The 7,530-nt window shown below is 43.0% G+C and overlaps 1 long non-coding RNA gene across 1 annotated transcript; it reads right to left on the bottom strand.

Moving 5' to 3' along the window:
* Window positions 1-4,768: 4,768 nt before the first annotated feature.
* Window positions 4,769-7,129, bottom strand: LOC135566913 (uncharacterized). Its single transcript, XR_010462212.1, has 2 exons — window positions 6,810-7,129; window positions 4,769-5,791 (listed from the first exon to the last, which is right to left on the bottom strand). It is a non-coding gene; the product is annotated as an uncharacterized LOC135566913 (long non-coding RNA).
* Window positions 7,130-7,530: the final 401 nt, after the last annotated feature.

The following is a 7,530-nucleotide window of genomic DNA, read 5'->3' as shown; positions in this document are numbered from 1 at the left end:
CACGTGAGACACTTGTATTTTCATGAATGTTTAATATGAGTATTTATGTAGCGATCACCATATGTGATCATCCCGCTACCGGGATCGGTGCGCAGAGAGGTTAAGTCTCTGCTTCTAGAATTAATGTGGTGGTCTTCCAACATGGCCGCCAGGAGGCGTCGTACATCAACTGCAGGCCCTCTATATGTTAAGTCTCTGCTTCTGGTGATATCTCTGTCTCTGAGTCATCTGTGTGTCTCTGTCTGTGTCATTGCTGTAGGTGTTAAAATCAAATCAAATCAAATCATCATTATTTGTCAAGTGTGCCGAATACAACAGGTGTAGACCTTACTTACAGGCTCTAACCAATGGTGCGAAAAAAAGGTGTGTGTGTGTGTTTGTGTAGGTAAGTAAAGAACTAAAACAACAGTAAAAAGACATTTGAAAAAAAAGTAGCAAGGCTGTATACAGACCTGATAATCAAGCTTATTGAGGTAGTATGTACATGTAGGTATCGTTAAAGTGACTATGCATATATAATTCTAGGGAAGTATCAACAAAATGACACGGGTAGTTGTGGCTATGCTAATACAAAAAATTGAACAAGTTGGCATACATGTGTACATGTGAGAGATTGTTACAGTGATTATTGTTAACGACATCACGCTACCACGTTCCCCAAGGGCACCCCCCCCCACGCTCAACTCAAAAGATGGTGCACAGAATGCAAAAATATTCTTAGAAATATTTAACCTCCACACATTAACAAGTCCAATAGCTCAAATGAAAGATAAACACCTTGTTCATCTACCTAGCGAGTCAGATTTCTAAAATGTTTTACGGCAAAAACATAGCACATATTTATGTCAAACCACCACCAAAGACACAGCCAATATATAGCCATTTTGTCGAACAAAAGACGCAATCACAAACGCAGGATTAAAAGAAAAATAATTCACTAACCTTTTGAAAATCTTCATCAGATGACAGTAATAGGACATGTTACACAGTACATTTATGTTTTTTTCAATAATATGCAATTTATATCCATAAATCACCGTTTACATTGACGCAATGTTCAGAAAATGCTAAAAAATGTCCGAAGAAATTATGTATAACTCCGCCAGATAACGCCAGATAACAGCAATACACATCATAAACTTTGACTAAATATACACGTTCTACATATAGTTAGAAAGATACACTGCTTCTTAATGCAATCGCTTTGTCACATTTCTTTTTATCGTTACAGAAATCGTTCATTTTTCAATAATCTGACACGGCGCTCAGACATAAGCAATATTTCTCCGCTATGTTGGAGTCAACAGAAACACAAAATTACAACATAAATATTCCCTTACCTTTGATGGTCTTCGATCATAATGTAGTGGAAGAAGTCATACTTACCCAAAACATCGTTTGGTTTCGGCTGGCAACCTTGCGAAGAGCGGAAAACTTAAGGAAACTTCGTAGGAAGAAGGAACACTCAAGAACACGGTTCTATAAAAACCCCTTTAAGTTTGTCAAAGATCTCTTCGCAAAGGAAAAGTGCGGAATCCTAAAAACTCCAAAGCCTGAACTGGAAGAACATCTGGAAAAGGTCCACCAGGACATAAAAAGGCATGAGCAGATAATCATCCCACATGACATCCCACCTATTCAACCACCAGAATTCAATCTGGACACTGACCCTCCAAAATGGAGGGAAGTAGAGAACGTTGTCCGAAGAGCAAGAGCGGCCTCGGCTCCTGGGCCTACTGGAGTACCATACAAGCTCTAGAAGAACGCCCCGGATGTTCTACGCTTTCTTTGGAGGCTCATGAGGATAGTGTGGCAGAAGGAAATAATACCAAAGGCATGGCGAAGGGCTGGTGGTGTGCTAATCCCGAAAGAGAAGGATGCGACAGACATCAGTCAATTCCGACCAATCTCCCTTCTCAACGTCGAAGGGAAGATCTTTTTCAGTATAATAGCACAGAGGCTGTCCACTTATCTGGAAAGGAACAAGTACATTGATACATCTGTACAGAAAGCAGGCATTCCTGGTTTCTCTGGTTGCCTGGAACATACTAGTATAATTTGGCACCAGATCCAAACAGCTAAGAAAGAAAAGAGAGACCTCTATGTCATCTTCCTCGACCTGGCCAATGCCTTTGGCTCAGTTCCTCATGAACTCCTCTGGGAATCCTTCAACATTTTCCACGTACCAGAACCCATCACTACACTGGTAAAGGCCTATTTCCAAGACCTGCAATTGTGTTTCACAACACCTGACTTCACAACAACATGGCAGCGCTTGGAAGTAGGCATAATGGCAGGCTGCACAATTTCTCCTCTGGCCTTCCCTATGGCCATGGAAGTCATCATCAGGGCATCGAGATGGGTGGTCGGCGGTGAGAGAACTAAGGAAGGGCTCCGTCTCCTACCTATCCGAGCATACATGGATGACATGACTACACTGACCACCACTGCAGCATGCACCAGGCGGCTACTTGCAAAACTGCAGGATAACATCAAGTGGGCCCGGATGAAAATCAAGCCAAGCAAATCTCGAAGCATCTCCATAGTCAAGGGACAGCTTAAAGATGTGAGGTTCTGCATTGGAGATGACCCGATACCAACGGTGTCTGAGCAACCCATCAAGAGCCTGGGTAGATGGTACAACGAAAGCCTCCGGGATAAAGATCAAGTTCAGCAAGTAAGGCAGGACATCGCCGACGGTCTTGAGAACATCAACAAGACCCTACTGCCTGGGAGGCTCAAGCTTTGGTGCCTACAGTTTGGACTTCTCCCCCGGGTAATGTGGCCACTCACCGTCTATGAGGTCCCAATAACAACAGTGGAGAAGATGGAGCGAACCATTACCTCATACGTGATGAAATGGCTGGGTGTCCCACGATGTCTGAGAAACATCGGCCTCTATGGCAAAGGGGTCCTTGAACTACCTCTTACAAGTCTAACGGAGGAGTACAAGTGCTCTAAAGTAAGACTTCAGATGACATTGAAGGACTCCAAAGACCAGGCCATTAGCAAGGCTACACCTCTCCTACAAACTGGACGGAAATGGACATCATCCCAGGCTGTGCAGCAAGCAACATCAGCCCTGAGACACCAAGACATTGTGGGGAATATCCAGCATGGAAAAGGAGTCTTTGGCCTGGCATCAAGCAAACCAACGTTCCATAAGGCAACAACATCTGAACGCAGGAAGCTGGTGGTTGAGGAGGTGCGCAGACAGGAGGAGACTGCAAGAAGTGCAAAGGCTGTCTCTCTTGCTAAACAAGGGCAATGGACGCGGTGGGAAGGCCTGGAGAGGAGAAAGATCAACTGGAGTGAGCTTTGGCAAATGGAGGCAAGCAACATCAGCTTCATCATAAGAGCTGTTTATGATGTGCTTCCATCACCAAAAAATCTACATCAATGGTATGGCGAGGACTCGACCTGCCCCCTCTGCCCAGCTCCAGCAACTCTCAGACATATAATGACAGGTTGCAAGACCAGCCTCTCACAAGGCCGCTACACCTGGAGGCACAATCAGGTCCTCAAGAGCCTGGCTGCAGCACTTGAGACCAAGAGGAGTGCAACCAATTCATTACCTCCAAAAACAAGCAATCCCGTCAAAACAACAACATTCATCCGGGAGGGACAGAAAAGGCCCAAGTATCCTCCTACGAAGCCAGACACTGGACACCTAGCCATGGCCCGGGACTGGAAGATGCTTGTCGATATTGGCCAGCAACTAATCTTTCCATCTGTGATTGCTTCTACCAACCTTAGGCCAGACATGGTACTCTGGTCCCCTTCACGAAAGGCTGTGTACATCATAGAGCTCACAGTCCCGTGGGAAAACTCTGTTGAAGAGCCCTACGAGCGTAAGAAACTGCGTTACACAGAGTTGGCAGGAGACGCAACTCAGCGTGGCTGGAATGCAAAAGTCTGGCCAGTTGAAGTGGGATGCAGAGGATTAAGTGGCTTCTTCCACCATCACGTTGCTGAAAGAACTTGGAATCCATGGACAGGCTCTGCGGCAGACCGTCAGAGCAGTTTCTCAAGCAGCTGAAAGAGGCATCCAGTGGATCTGGATCAAACGGAAGGACCCTTGCTGGGCTATAACTTCATGACCCCCCCACCCCCACCTGAGAACCCAATTCAGATCCCTCCAACTTGAGGAGGGCATATGAGGAATGCGGTCAGCTGTAGGGCTGGCTCAGGGAAGAGGACGCCCCTGCCTTGCATAGTCCCGTGGGACATCTTAATTGGGCATGGGACACAAGCTAAGGCTTGATCACCCTTTAGCTGGCCACCTTTGATGAGGGTGTTTAGTGATTAAAGGCCGAAACACCCACTGATTCGAAGGCACACTACTGATGACGTGTCCCAAAATTGACATCTTAACCCAGTCTAAGAAATAAACCTCCCATGCCACTCTGTCAACATCACGGCAAATCTCATGTGAGTGCATTCCATCTATTGGCACAATTGACCGTTTTTAACATCTCGTCCCGTGTTTTATGATTCTGGGCACGCAATTCCTCCAAAGGGGGCAGTATTCTGCCTATCCTTAACTGGTTTTAAACCGTTTTCTGCATAACATTATAAATGATTCCATGTCTCAACATGGTCGTCTTGTCCAGAGTACATCTCAACACATTCCTCCTGCCCAGGGAATTTGACTTACTATTTGTGATGATGGACAGGACACTATCATACCAGGAAGATATAGATCATAGAGGGGAAGTGGAGAACAAAGGCTAGATGTTAACATAAACTCAGCAAAAAAAGAAACATCTCACTGTCAACTGCATTTATTTTCAGCAAACTTAACATGTGTAAATATTTGTATGAACATAACAAGATTCAACAACTGAGACATAAGCTGAACAAGTTCCACAGACATGTGACTAACAGAAATGGAATAATGTGTCCCTGAACAAAGGGGGGGGGTCAAAATAACAGTCAGTAACAATAATAAGTAACAGTCAGTATCTGGTGTGGCCAACAGCTGCATTAAGTACTGCAGTGCAACTCTTCCTCATTGACTGCACCATAATTGCCAGTTCTTGCTGTGAGATGTTACCCCACTCATCCACCAAGGCACCTGCAAATTCTCAGACATTTCCGGGGGAAATGGCCCTCACCCTCCGATCCAACAGGTCATTATAATGTTCTTACAATATATTCAACACTACAAACTGCTCCAAGTGGATATTGACGGTGGTTATGCTTAACCAGTGAGGATGAGGAGACAACATAAACCATCAGGGCTCTCCTCTTTCGCTATGAACCTAATTGGTTCAGGCGTTTTGAGTGACAGCTGGTTGAACCACTGAAAATATCAACTTCACTTCCCTCTTTTGGGACCCATTTAGGGGAACAACAGTCAAATATGAGCATTTGATATTGTTCTTATACGTAACTTGACCACAAAGACTGACTGTCAAAGATTATTAATTAACATCGTTATCGGAAGCTATAATGTCAGGAAAAAAGCAGGACATTTATTAATATATTAATACAAACTAATACAAAATTTGTGTGCATGCGTTTGAGACAGAGATAGAGAGAGAGAAAGAGAGAGTGACAGAGACAGAGACAGAGAGAGAATGAGGAAGCTGTGTGCACTGTGGTTTACAGAATGTGTTACAGCATGTTGTCATGGTGATGTTAAAGCACTTTCTCACAAATTCAGGTCCGTTTGCTGCCACATGACAAGTCATTCCATGACTTTCAACGACTCTGGTCTTTGTGTATCTCAGCACAATCCTCGTCCCCATTAGGACCTGTATTATCAGGCTGTTTGGAATACCAGTACCTACAGGGTTAACAACAGTCAGATATCATGGTTAACACCAGTACCTACAGGGTTAACAACAGTCAGATATCATGGTTAACACCAGTATCTACAGGGTTAAAAACAGTCAGATATCATGGTTAATACCAGTACCTTCAGGGTTAAAAACAGTCAGATATCATGGTTAATACCAGTACCTACAGGGTTAACAACAGTCAGATATCATGGTTATTACCAGTACCTACAGGGTTAACAACAGTCAGATATCATGGTTAATACCAGTACCTACAGGGTTAACAACAGTCAGATATCATGGTTAATACCAGTACCTACAGGGTTAACAACAGTCAGATATCATGGTTAATACCAGTACCTACAGGGTTAACAACAGTCAGATATCATGGTTAATACCAGTACCTACAGGGTTAACAACAGTCAGATATCATGGTTAATACCAGTACCTACAGGGTTAAAAACAGTATGATATCATGGTTAATGCCAGTACGTACAGGGTTAACAACAGTCAGATATCATGGTTAATACCAGTACCTACAGGGTTAACAACAGTCAGATATCATGGTTAATTTAAAAAATATATATATATATTTCACCTTTATTTAACCAGGTAGGCTAGTTGAGAACAAGTTCTCATTTGCAACTGCGACCTGGCCAAGATAAAGCATAGCAGTGTGAACAGACAACACAGAGTTACACATGGAGTAAACAATTAATAAATATTCTTAGGGACTTGGTTCCTGTGGCGGGATCAAATCAGCGGAAATTTTAGAGCGCCACCTATAGTTTTCGATAAAACTCAAACTTTCATTAAAACACACATGCAAGGTACTGAATTAAAGCTACACTCGTTGTGAATCTAGCCACCAAGTCAGATTTGTAAAATGCTTTTCGGCGAAAGCATGAGAAGCTATTATCTGATAGCATGCACCCCCCAAAATACTGGAACGTCACCTAAAACAACAGATTTTGCGGTAACCGGCACTACCCAAAACGCAGAAATAAAATATAAAACATTCATTACCTTTGACGAGCTTCTTTCTTGGCACTCCTATATATCCCATAAACATCACAAGTGGGTCTTTTTCCCGATTAAATCCGTCATTGTATAGCCAAAATGTTGTTTTCCTTAGACCGGTCTGATCCAGGAATATTCCATTTTACAAGACGCAACGTCACTTTTTAAAATTACAAAAGTTGCCTATAAACTTTTACAAATCACTTCAAACTACTTTTCTAAACCAACTTTAGGTATTAATAAACGTTAATAATCTATCAAATTGATCACGGGGCGATCTGTATTCGATAGCAGCAAGTCTTGAAATCATCGTCCATTGTTTTCAATTTCACAACATCCTGTGGTGAGACTAAAACAGGAAGGGCCAAAACGTCATCCAACCAAGGATTAAGCAGACTGGAAATGCCAGTACTAGCGACATCGTGTGGAAGCTGTAGGCGTTTACAGGGCATCCTCATTTATTTTCGGTCGCCTTAGACAATACATTGACTGGCGGATTAATATATTTTTGTGTTTTTGGTGAACAGTTTTTCGAGGGATTTTTACTCCTAAACACGTTATGTTATAGCCACAGACACGATTTAACCAGTTTTAGAGACTTCAGAGTGTTTTCTATACACACATACTTATCATTTGCATATACTTTATTCCTGGCATGAGTAGCAGGACTTTGAAATGTTGCGCGATTTTTAACAAAAAGCTGCGAAAATTCGCATGATCCCTAACA

This window comes from Oncorhynchus nerka, unplaced genomic scaffold (genome assembly GCF_034236695.1).
Source record: "Oncorhynchus nerka isolate Pitt River unplaced genomic scaffold, Oner_Uvic_2.0 unplaced_scaffold_2978, whole genome shotgun sequence".
Lineage (NCBI taxonomy): Eukaryota > Metazoa > Chordata > Actinopteri > Salmoniformes > Salmonidae > Oncorhynchus > Oncorhynchus nerka.
Note: the sequence above shows the minus strand (reverse complement) of the source record. Positions and strands in the feature narration are given on the sequence as shown.